Consider the following 13,946-nt stretch of genomic DNA (forward strand, 5'->3'; position numbering starts at 1 on the left):
TGCGAAATTGAACTAGGGTTTTTAAAAGAAATTTATCTGGGGCAAGTTATAGGAAATAACTTCCTTCCGGTTTGGCGTGGCTAATATTGTTGACCTTGCCCTCCATTGTATGAATATTAGAAGATTATTACTATCATTATTAATATATTGTTCACTACAGGATATGCTAAAAGGTGAATCAAATCTCGTTCACGTTAACACAACCTGAAGACCCTGCCCAGTTACTAATATTATTAACTTAACGAAAAAAGAAGACGGCCAAAGCACAATGATCGAAACGTCGAGCAGAAAACCGGCTCTTCTCAGAGCTACCACTTTTCTCACAACATACTTAATTACCGCAAACCTTACTTAGCAAAAATGCTATGGAAGACTGTGGGTAAATTAACATATACATGAAATAAACAAACCTGTGACAATTCTGGATAAATCCATTAGCCTAAGTGAGTCAGGAGAAAGTGGACAACAAAACATGCATAATAATAATAATAATAATAATAAAAATAATAATAATAATAATAATAGAAGGTATTTGTAATGCGCCAAATCAATCTTAACAGATGTTCAAGGCGCACCAGAGACAAGTAAACAAAACAATACATGTCTTCAAACAAGTAAACACATTTATAATTTTTCATCGAATTTGCAAAAGAATAATGAAAAAAAAGAAAGAAAAAAAACACTTGTTGCACAAGAAAATGACTTACGTGCTTGCCTTCACGCCTGAAGTGTTTCAATATTTGAGAGAGAAGTTACCCCTTTATCAAAGACTACGTTACTTCAGAGGGAACCGTTTCTCGCAATGTTTCATACTATCAACAGCTCTCCATTGCTGTTACTAAGTATTAAGTAAGTTGTTATGCTGACAATTTGAGTAATATCAAATAGTGTACAGTGCCTTTAATTGTTTTGTTGGGTGGCTGGGATATTACAAATTTTTGCAATGGCGGGGTGACTACGTGAAAGAGAAACTCAGAAAGATGGCGAGCGGTAGCTTTCATTGTTGGCCACAGTTGGGTTTATTTGTTGAGTAAACAACAAAAATAAAATGTTCAACAGCCACTGTATGAAATCGATATTACTTTAAATTGGTGGGCGATGGATAAAAGGTCTCGTACAAGAGGTTTTTTTCCTCAATATTAATCATAAATATTTTGGCAATTATTATTTTCTGTACAACAAGAGTGTACAGTATTATTGTATTTGTTGGACCATTTTTATGAATAATGACCCAGTTACACAAAGCCGAAATATTACGTTACATAAGCTTAGAAAGCTAACAAAGGACAGCTTAAAGCTAATACATATTGCAATGCAAATGGTAGTTGTCGCATTATGTCTGAGTTGTGTGCGTTAGTGACTTACTGAATTGGGTGACCCTAATTTAAACTGGCTCACAGTGAGTGTCATGAAAACAAAAGCATCTCCGAAATTAAACTCCAAAACCAACAATTATTGATCACTTATATTGGTGATCTATAAGTGTTCGTTTATGGAAGTATATATTGCAATATCTACTTCCATGGGAAAACAGTGGAAGGGGATTTTAATTTTAAGATCGATCAATTAACAACAGTAATTCTATTTTTTCATATTAACCGGAAGAAAATACTCAAGTTTGTATTCTAAAGATAAACTTGTATTAAGCCAGGTGCATTGTTTCCAGTAAATGCTGTTATTATTTAATAATTATTTGATCATAGTAGATATTATCAGTTGCATGATTATCTGTATCAGAATTTAAACTAGAACGAAAAGTGAGTGTCAACTTAATTGTTTCCAAAGATAAATGAAGCAGAATTAACTGTTTAAATCGGTTAATATAATTGGTTAAAACAATATTAAAAGTTTTCTGGACCAGTACTTGTAAAAACATGTAACTTGGGGGATAATGTTTAACTAAATACCATTTCAGAGCACCGCCTTCAATATTGCGGGATTCCACGTGTACATAAAAATACAGATTCTATTTTTCAAGAAAAAAAACAAGTTTTTGAGATTATTGATGTTTTATGTTTAGGTCGCAGCAAACTAAGCGGTGTGAGCCGTCTCTTGTTATTTACAACGTGTAGTTCGTATTATGTTATGCTCTCCCTTTTTTTCTGAGATGAAAATGAAGTTGCAGCGTTTGACTGGATCATTTCTGCATAATGTAATCAATGACGTCATGGGCTTAAAAAAAGTCCAAAGGGTCAGAGGTTGGCAGGCAAAAAAATTTCACGTCGTTTCAGATGCTGGAGTTTGAACATAAGACGAAAATATGTTTATACCCAAGCCTACAAACGTATAGATTGTAAAGGGGTAAGCCTGTTGTCAGCCCCATGAGTAGGTGCCGACGGCCCCTGGGAACTGTTTTTTAATGTTTTTGCAGCCCACACCTTAAAGAAAATGTCCAAATATTTCATCCCGACTATCGAGGATATTAACCGTACTGGTCTGAAAAGAAAAAACGAAAAGTTTTTTTTAAAGAAACTCCCTATTTGCTGATTGAAACCTGAGACTTTGTGTTCTAAGTAATAGCAAGTTGACATTCATTTTGTATTGGAAAGTGAAAACATTCCACTGAGTAATGGTGTAGGCTACTATTGTATGTCTCTAAATTAATAATTATTATGTAAAGGGCATAATAATATTATATAGTTGGCTGCTGTGCAGTCAGCAAAATTGTTTCCCCACTGAAAGAGAAATAAATAAAGTTACATCATAAAACAGTCGTTTGGTCTCAATGGTTCTTATTGATCGAAATGTGTCTGTGTTGATTTTAAGAGTGCGAGTGAAGAATGGTTACACATGGGCCGATAAACGCCACATTAATGCCAATGTTGCATTTTTCTGAAATCCCATCCTTTTTTTGTTTAGAAGAAAAACATTCACATGAGACATTTATTGTCGATGATTTTTGGTATGTCTTCTTGATATAAAAACTTATTTTGGAACCTTAATTGTAAAAGGTAAAGTGTTATTTTATTTTATTTATAGAAAGAGTAAAAACAAATAAGTGTTACTCCTTCAAATCGTTTCTTCTTCAAGAAAAATAATGTGAAATTCCAACGAATTGTGTACCTTTAGAAAATCAATTCGAGGTGGTTTATATCAGATCACCCAACTAATCAACTGATCAACTTATCTAGAAAATGCAGAGAGTTTGAATAACAGTTTAGTGGAAGTCCGATTACTAAAAATCTTTGGCTTATCTCCAAGCACCTCTTGGCAATTTAACCTTTTGCAATAATAATGTAAAGAATTATCTGACCCTCACAGCGTTAGAGGTCTTTTGAGGAAATTCCGTGTGGAGATAATTGAGGAGTGCTCAGAGCGCCCTCTGTCTAAAATTCAAGAAATGTTGCTTAATTGGCATTTATATAACCTTTTCTTATACAAACGGTTTGTTGAAAGCCAAGATACAGTAAACAGCAATACTGTGAATAATCATCTTCTTTATATGTAACTCGATGTAGCTCGGTATTTGTGTAAACTTGAAAATTGCGTCATCGTCCTTTTGTGTGGTTTTTGTAAACACCAAAAAAACCTTTACGATTCTAAATAATGGACATTTTTCTGTGACAATACCTCCTCAATCAAGAGGTAAAATCCCTCGTACATGTGACACTAAAAGTGCGTATAGACTGAAAGACACACCAGTGTGATAACGGTAGCCCTAGTGTGCCGATTTGCTTCAACCGAAATAAGGGCGTTTAGCCGTGATGATGGCACGGCCAGTGTTGTGTCTGGATATTTTAATGTATGGTGGTATTCCTCTTTGGAGCCTCATCACCATGGACAGCGCCGTCCACAGACCCGTCTCCTGGCAGCGTTTCTCAGCGTTCAGACTCCGACAGCATCGAGATTTGCGGGAACAGTCAAGGAATCTCACAGAAACAGTGGGTGCGTTCGTTTAGCTTCCCTGGGTCTACCCGCGGTGCTCACGCGGGTGAGCCCCTGACAAGAGCTAAACGAACGACCACTCACCGCTCTCGTAGTGACGTCGTTTACCTGGGGCCAGCCCCCAAGTGACCCACTCCACAAGCAGGGCACTGGGGGCTGACCTGGTGAGCCCCTGGAATGACGTCAAAAGCTATTCGAACGCACACCGGGCAGACCGGGGATGACCCAGGGAAGCTAAACGAACGCACCCAATGATACACATTTTCTATCTGTATTCCTAACGTTGCAATGTGGATTATTAACGAGATGGTCAACAGAGCACCAGACTATTAAGTGAACACACAATTTAAACCTCGTGGATATAATACATGTGTCACCTCTCTATCTGGATCTCCGACGTTGCATTGTGGATTATTATATCGAGGTGGTCAGAGCACCAGACTGTTCAATGAACACACAATTTAAACCTCATGGATTTATACTTTTGTCAGCATGCAAAGATGGCGATATATCGACTGGAATACACCCATTGGATTCCTGATTTGGGTCATGGGTATCAACACTTAAAGCCTAACATGGAACCGGGCAAAGAGCTGAGCATATGGTAAATATTGCTCTTATAATAGTTTTGTGGAACATATCACACACACCAGTGCTTTACATCGCACTAGTACTCTGCTGTCACTTTGGGTTATGCATGGAACATGAACATCAATCGAGGTGAGTTAACATTTATGAATTATCTACCCTCGTATATATTACCAAAAATAAAATCGTGGATAACTTTCCGTATGGCGCCACCACTTTTTCGCTAAGTTTTACAAAAAGAGAAATCTCATTCAGGTAAATTAGATACTATATTATTTCATGTCGAATGAAAAGTTGGTGGCGTGATACGGAAACTTTTCCCCTAATGTAATCAATTAACAAAAATTAAGCCTGTGCATGATTTTTTGAAAGCAGACACTTCTAGAAAACGGTCAAACAAAAACAAATTCAAACAGACAATATGCATAATTGCCACGAGCGGCAAAACACATATAATAATAAAATAATAATAATAATAATAAGACTTGTAATGCGCACATATCCACCCTGCTGGGTGTTCAAGGCGCAGTAAAACCAAAACAAAAACAAAAACAAAACACAAAGAAAAACAGACACAACAAAATTAGTCATTGAAAACCTGTGACATAAGATAAGTTTTGAGAAGAGACTTGAATTTTGCGGTACAAACACAAGATCGAAGATTAAGTGGTAGAGAGTTCCAGATGCGTGGCGCGGCTGAAGAAAAAGACCTGTCACCCCATGAGTGTCGAGACTTGGGTTCAATGAGGAGAAGCATGGAACTTGATCGAAGATTCCTTGATGGAGTGTAAACTTGAAGCAGTTCAGAAATATAGTGGGGAGCCTTGCCATTTAGAGCTTTGTGGACAATGAGCATCAGCTTGAAGATGATTCGTTGAGAGATAGGGAGCCAGTGTAGTTGTTTCAGAATGGGGGTGATAGAACAGGATTTTCTAGACAGTGTCACAATGCGGGCAGCAGTATTTTGGAGCCGTTGAAGTCGGGAAATCTGGTTGTTAGGTAGACTGTATAGAAGAGCATTGCCGTTGTCAAGACGAGAAGTAACAAATGCGTGAATGACCTTTTCAGTGGCACTTTTATCCAAGTACTTGCGAATCTTACCTATATTCCTGATGTGATATGATGATAAACGAACAATATTGTTGATGTGTGGCTGAAGTGTCATCGATGAATCAAAAATAACCCCCAAGTTCCGAGCTTTTAGCGAGGGAGCTATCCGAGCATCACCGATGGAGATGTATGGCACTGAAACCTTAGTTAACTGTTGACGTGACCCAAATAAAAGGAACTAAAAATAGATATACACACAATAAAACGTGTTGAAAGATGGCAAAACAGTTTAGTGTAAGTCCCTAAACTATAGACACTCACTATGTACAAATAAAATATTTATGGACGAGCTGAGCATTCTGATCAAAAGTCGAGTACTCAATTCAACAGCACGTTCTTTTAAGAACCAACTAGTATATCTTAAGAAATTAACACATGATTCTAACGAACCTCGCCTTAAAATGGAATATGGGGGGGGGGGCATCTGTAAATATGGATCGCGATCTCAATCCTCTTTGAACATTATTTGAAAAGACTAATCTCATCCGATCGCCAATGTTTAGCTTGTATGACTGAAATCAAAATCTGACCAAAGTAAAATAAGATGCCACTTTCTAGTTTAAATAAGACGATGGTTCGTGTTTTTTGTGTAGGGGTGGGGGGGGGGGGGTAGTGGGTGGTTCACATGATGCACCCCTTCCGTGTCATATAAAATAATAGGCCTCTAGCAGTCTGTTTTCTCACGCACCCTCATCGTGCGTGAGTTCGGGGTGCCGTGTAAGCTTCGGATCCCGGTCGCATCCGGATTATTCAGCGAGTGCGTGAGCCGTGCAGAGCAGGAAGTTGTATAGGGTCCTCTTGAGAGATGGACGTCCCCTAGCTCCCAGGAATTAGTATCAACCCCCCCCCCCCCCCACTACAGCCCCAGCCCCACCCCCACTCCCCACGTGCTAAATTTGAGTGTTTAATTTGACGTGTGTCAGCTACTGCAAAGCAGCTTTGCATATACAAATTATATTAGATTGAAATGAAACCGAAACTAAATAACTTGCCAATCAAAGTATCGCGTTGCTTCTGTACTGTGTTATGAATGTCACGTACCCGGATCCCGATTATTGTAGCAATAAGACTTTGTGTTGTAATCGCATCAGTGACATTTCTGTCATTTCGGGACTGTGTACGTTTATTGGAACCCACACTGTTTGTTTCATTTAGGTGTAAATATTATACTTTTAATGTAACCTGTTACATTTTTTTTTCAATAGGTGGTAGAGTTTTAAAGGCAGTGGACACTATTGGTAATTGTCAAAGACAAGTCTTCTCACTTGGTGTATCTCAACATATACATAAAATAACCAACCTGTGAAAATTTGAGCTCAATCGGTCGTCGAAATTGCGAGATAATAATGAAAGAAAAAACACCCTTGTTAATAATGAAAGAAAAAACACCCTTGTCACACGAAGTTGTGTGCTTTCAGATGCTTGATTTCGAGACCCAGTCAAATTCTAAACTTGAGGTCTCGAAATCAAACTCGTGGAAAAATTCCTTTTTTCTCGAAAACTACGTCACTTCAGAGGGAGCCGTTTCTCACATCATGTTTTATACATCAACCTCTCCCCATTACTCGTTACAAAGTGAGGTTTTATGCCAATAATTATTTTGAGTAATTACCATAAGTGTCCACTGCCTTTCAACATTGTCGAAATTCTTGGAGAACAACAGCTTTCAATTTGAATATACAATATCAGATTCAAATAATTATTGGGGAATCAAAATGGATAATTTTTTTCCATAACCACAGTACTTCGAAGTTTCTCAAAATGTATTTTACTATCCAGAGTTGCTGTTCTTCTTGCGAAGTAATACGAAGTAATTATGTTTTGCCATTCATTTTCAGAGTCGGTATCAACCGTTTTCTGTGCACATACATGGTCAACAAGCATGTACTACTTTCATTTTCAAAAAATAATCTTGAATGCAATTTTCGCTGGTATTGTATTCAAGAATGTTGTGATAATGGATTGCAGTCGTCATCTTATTTCGATTTCGGGTTTTTGTTCAGTGAAATATAATAATTAGTATTTATTATGCTGATCTTGGGTGACCAGTAGTTGTAAAATACGGTTGTCTTGGTGGCAGCTCTTTATTCCGACAACACCCCCCCCCCCTCCCTCGTAGTTCAGGTCCAGATTTAGTGTTTTGAGTTAGGTTGAGTGTATTGATATAAGTCAATACACTCAGGGTTGTCAGAACGTAGCGGTGTTGGACTTAATAATGAGTGTCGGAGTAGGGTGCCGATCATATGAGTGTCAGGGTGGGGATGTCGACAGTGTCGAAACACAGGGGTGGCGGTTATAGGTGGTGGAACATAAGAATGTGGACAAAGTTGTGTATTGTTGTCTTATTGTCATATTTTGTCCTCTCGGTCATAGATCCAATCACATGCTTTGAAGTTTGTTTCGGTGGTTTGCCAAAGTGGATGGGCTTGATTGGGTATAACAAAGACTACTATGATGATCGGTTACAAAATGGTAGTGAAACTTTGATTGGATGTGTAATGGTACTGTTTGAAACATAATTGTAGTTTAGACATTTTAAAAACTTTCTTGATAAGAAGTAATGTAGCCGTTTAAGGTCTCATCCGGGGCCCAGAGGCGAAAATAAATAATAAATATATCCGAGCATCAATAGAGGGCGGGCTAACACAACTGTCAAAGGGCGGCGGCCGCTGCTCGATTCACACTTTCTTGCGCCATGGACAAAACTAGTTGAATTTTGTTTCAAATTTACTGCATTTTCCTGTCGTTATTTTAAGCCTCCCTCTCCATACTGTGATTATTATGATATAATGATTGTTGTAGCAGAATGTTTCTTAAAACCAAAAAGTCTGTGTATAAAACGCATTAGTGACCTAATCAAATAAAAACTGCAGAACATACGCAAAATACTACAATAATATTCAATTCAACCATTGCATGAAAATGTTCAAAGGTTGGTTGGTTCGTGTTTTGCGATACCGGTATAATTTTAAGCTCAAGGATGTAATCTATATTTCATCCTAGTATTTCCCCAACCATGTCCTGTTCCTCGGGGTTGTTATCTTTACTATAAGCGGGGGTTCATGAACGTTTTCCCGTCTTTCTATTTCGACAAGCAGTGCTGTGGTCAACTTCCCCAATTAAATTCCCTGTTGAAATTACTACTTCATATTTAGCACACACACAAAAAAACGTTACTTGGTGGCTTCATGGACAGAAACCAGTATGATTCGGATATGATGCGAAAGCATCGATGGTTAATCATGCCAAATGGGGGCGCTCTTTCATGTAAAATTCAACTTGATTTCGAACTCCGTGTATTCACACATAAATGTGCAGAAGACTCTTAAATAAACGCCTGCTTAATTGGTACCGCTATCACACCACCTGTTCTTAGAAATAATTCAATTTGTTGGGCTACGACAATGCTGACTTTCTAAACATCCTAAGCAAAAAGTAACAAAACTCTCAACTATAATTGCTTCTCTCCACCTAGGGGTAAATGGGTACCTGTGATGAGGGCAGAGATGGTTCTTGTGATTGATTTAGCCGAGTAGCGCATATTAATGTTGCACAATGCTGTATACTCCCCACCAGGGAGCTGAGATGGTTTAAGGAGTGAGTTAAGGCCCAGTGACCAGGGATAATAATGTGAAGCGCTTTGGGACGCCCTCCGGGTGTAAAAAGCGCTAATATAAAATTGGGTTATTATTATTATTATTATTATTATTATTATTATTATTATTATTATTATTATTATTATTATTATTATTATTATTATTATTATTATTATTATTATTATTATTATTATTATTATTATTATTATTATTATTATTATTATTATTATTATTATTATTATTATTATTATTATTATTATTATTATTATTATTATTATTATTATTATTATTATTATTATTATTATTATTATTATTATTAACGTTTGCTCATCGCTCAAACAAAGTTCACAGAGTGAATTTCGACAATTACCAACTGTGTCCAGTGCCTTAACGACAATCAACGACAATCATACTTATCACTTATAACGGCAACAGCCGCGTAAATCCTACAATCAGAATGTCAAGGAACTTGGAACAAGAAATATAAAACCGACTAATGACCAATGTCACGAGGATCTTGAGACATGTAGTTTTAATTCTGATGAGAAAAAAACAATAACGATGATTTAACGGTATGTCGCATTGATCAGTTTGTAATAAAAAACAAACCCACCCAAAACCCCTTTAAAAAAAAAAAAAAGATATATACTGTGAGGTCAATTTGAATCTGAAACTTTCAATGGTATGGTGACCATTATTTTGTCCTGAGAGAAAATTTGGCTTGCCTGAAATACTTTCATATCCAAGAAAACGCCACATAAATGAACGTTGATAAAAATCCTGACAAGTAAACAGAAACATTAAACTAATGACGTGTGACTAGTATATTTAAATCTGAGTTAAAAAATGATCACAGGTTTGTACCTTAAATGTATGAAGTTTGTCAGTGTGGAATACCTTCCTTGAAACATGTTTGCTTCAATTTTTGTGAAACGGATAAAACAGTGGTTTTGATTTCACTAATCCATAAATCCGATGTTTGAAAACAGTGACAACAAACACTGGGGATTTTCATCATGAATTTTTCTCATGACTGAAATGGATTAGAATAAATTAGATTAATTATTTCATTTTTTTTCCTATTTATAGCAATTACTTGCCCTTTTCTCTCTTGCTTGAACAGAATGTGATAAATAGTTAAGTAAAAAAATATTATGACTTTAAAGGTAATTAATACAACGTTTAAAATGACACCCAAAATATGCTAATGCTAACAATAAAAAACACCAAAAATATTTTCAAATTGAGCAGTCTTCAATAAAATCATAGAGATTTATTATTTGTCATTCAATCCCCCTGACCTGTGGTTGGATATCAACTTTGTCCGATCGTTCTGTATTGGACTTGATCGTTCATTATCAGTAGCGATTCCATGGTGTTAACAAATCAAATGTTATTTCATTTAAAGTGTGGATACTTGACAGCTGGACTTTAAAATTATTTTTGTCATCAATGACATTTTTGACATCAATCTTTGACTTTTTAGTGTTGACCTCGTGCTGGAGGATGCATCTCTCGACTCCATGTTTCCATTGTGATACAACATTCCAGAAAGTAAACTAATGAAATGTTTTTTTCCCCATTATCATCAACAATAAACCAGTTTGATATGAGGTGATTGAGTGCTAGGACATCAGAGCCATTATACACTTTCGGTACAGAAAAAAAATCACAGATTTACAAATAGGGTTTACAGAAGGTAATGATGAAAGACTTCTCTTGAAATATTATTCCATGAAATGCTTTACTTTTTGAGAAAACATTAAAACAATATCAATTCTCGATAGCGAGAATTACGAATTTATTTTGAACACATGTCATGACACGAGGAAACGTGCGGAAACAAGGGTTGGGTTTCCCCGTTATTTTCTCCCGACTCCGATGACCGATTGAGCCTAAATTTTCACATCAGGTTTGTTATTTTATATAGAAGTTGTGATGCACGAAGTGTGGGCCTTGGACAATACTGTTTACCGAAAGTGTCCAATGGCTTTAACGGAAAGACTTTGAACTTGTTGATCAGAACGAGTTGTCAACCACCGGTTCTTTTCAGAACCTTCAGAACCAGCGATACTCAAAACTTAAGAGATTTACAAACGGTGCTACCTCAAAACCTCACCTATAATTAAACTCCCGCATGCAAAGTTTCAAGTCCTACTTTACGAGTGATAATGTTTGTTATCGTATTCTTTACCAACTATGAGCATTTTAAATTATTGTCAAAAGAGTTCAGCCAACCAACCATTATAAAAGTTTTGTTGCGTTTGGGCAACCTAATAATTGGTTTTATTTGCTGTTGCACTGTGGTGATATTTCAAAGGTGGAGGCAGACTGATACAAACAGTCTTTTTACCATTGACATTTATTTTTAGTATAAAGTGGTAGTGCATAACTTGCCCCGTATAAAAGGAACGGTATAGTGACCCTGTTGCAATACATCCAAAGGACGTTATAGTTATGAGCATAAACCTTTATCAGTACAACTGGAAAATTAATAATAAAAATTCAAGTGAAAGGGGAAGTGGTAAATGCGTTTATAGTTCCAGTCTTCTCATGACCCTTGCCAGCTAGACCAAGGAAAACAATATAACTATTGGTCCCCCACTCTTTGCTATTATCCAAGGTTCATAAACCTGTTTTATACTGCATTGAATGCATTGAATCGTACATTACAAAATATCAACCTTGCCCTAAACCATCAAAATATGTTTACACTTGAACACAATACCATACCTTTTAACAGTTAAAATATAAGCATGTGGAGAAAAAAATTGGCCCATACCATAAAACAATTTGTTTTTATTTTTATTTTTTTTTAGAAATAGGTAAAGCAAGTTTACGAAAACAATTAATTTTAGCATAATTATACACCGGATTTACGCGACTCTCCTGAAAACATTGCTCTCTGGGTTTCAGGAAATATCTAATACACAGTTACGCCTAGTCAGAAAGTCAAAATGATTTTGGGAAGACCATTAAATGATCCATGATTCTCTCTCTGAACTGGTTCAAACAAGGTTGTTGGAGCCCGATAATCATGTCAATAATTCTAGCAGTCGATAATACAGCAGCGTTCCAACCATAATATTTAGTCTAACCTGGCCACTCAGTACAGAACACGTCGCACTAGCGCCTGACCCCGATCGGAGATTGATCAAACGATAACTAATCATTTTACTGGAAAATCATATGAAATATATCGGCCGTGACGATAATTGCGTGCAGTTGGCTCACTCCAAAAATGTGGATCTACAAAGGTTCGAGTCTGTTATTATTATCTAATGCAGTAATAATTTACTAATATTACTATTTTATGTGGCTCACAATATTTCAAAACATTCCCTGACTCGTGGTCTACAACTTTCATGTCTAGTGTCAAAACCCACAATTCTTTCCATTATATTTGCACCTTTTTTTTAGATTAGTAAAACTGACCATCCACTTTTGTTGCTTTTATTTGTTGTAGTTTCGTTGACTTTATGTTCAGTCAACGGAGTCCCTTAAAGGCAGGGACCAGTATACTTTTGGTAGTTGATCCGCAAGTTAATGACCATACAAACGTATTCGTGAAGGAACACTGGAGAGATGTTGTTATTAATATAACAGTGTTAGAAACGTATAGTTTTAGAGAAAGTGTTGATTTTACACTCCAAACTTTAAATTTTTGAAAGGTTTTTTTTTTTTTTTTTTTTGTACAAACCCGCAAAATACAATACTTGTATTCGATAGAGCTATCGGAATTGACCCAGTTGGCCGAATTGACCCCAAAATGTTGATTTACAATACAATAAGTATTTTGACGGGGGTCGAGAAAGTTACAAGCTTTCATTTGAGCCATTGCTCGAAAAAGTCCGCCAATTATTAGTATTAGTGAAATAAAGTTTCCAAAATTAGTTTTTGTCGGGATACCGACAATATATTACGTGACCAATTCTTATGTGTTGTATAAGAAATGTTTTAAATTTTTGTCACGGTTCCTGACCGTTTAAAATAAAAAAACATATATTTTTTTATATGTTTTGGGCCAAAAATCTGACTCAACATCTTGAAAGTGCCGGCACTCTACCAGCTAAGCTACCTAATAGCCTTATATTATTATGTTGGCGGTCTACTTTGTCAGTTTCTCTTGTGGTTACAACGTAATGTTATTAGAAAATTTGAATATTAATTATCATAATAAAATAGCACTTAATGACACGCTATTGCATCACAAAGCGATTATTACTTGTTTGTAATATGCTGCAGATCTAAGTTTGATTATAAGACCCATTCATTTACACAGCACCAAGTAACAATTTACACAATCGTGGTGCAATACGCCTCTCTTAATACTTATGCATGACGTCATAATTCTTACCAAAAATGAGGCTATGGGCGCACTTTCCCCATCACTTGCAGTGGCTGCGCCCATCGCCTCGTTTTGAGTTAGCATTGTGACGTACCTCACGCATTATTAAGAGAGGCGTATCTGCACCCGACCCGTAGCGGAAAATACCAGGGTAACCTTGTCGTACTGGGTTCTTTACCTACGCAAAATCCGTGCTCAAACAAGCCATTTTTCGTTATACTCACTTCAACAATCAACACTAAATGCTTACATTTTCACAATGGTTGCATGTAAGCGCTATATAAAAACTTGACATTACTATTATTATTATTATTATTATGAAATGTGTTGATTGAAAGTTGTGAAGATAACAATAATGTTATCATATATTATCCCTATCACAGAACGAACCATGCGAAAAAAATAACAATTGATAGTCC

This window comes from Asterias rubens, chromosome 7 (genome assembly GCF_902459465.1).
Source record: "Asterias rubens chromosome 7, eAstRub1.3, whole genome shotgun sequence".
NCBI lineage: Eukaryota > Metazoa > Echinodermata > Asteroidea > Forcipulatida > Asteriidae > Asterias > Asterias rubens.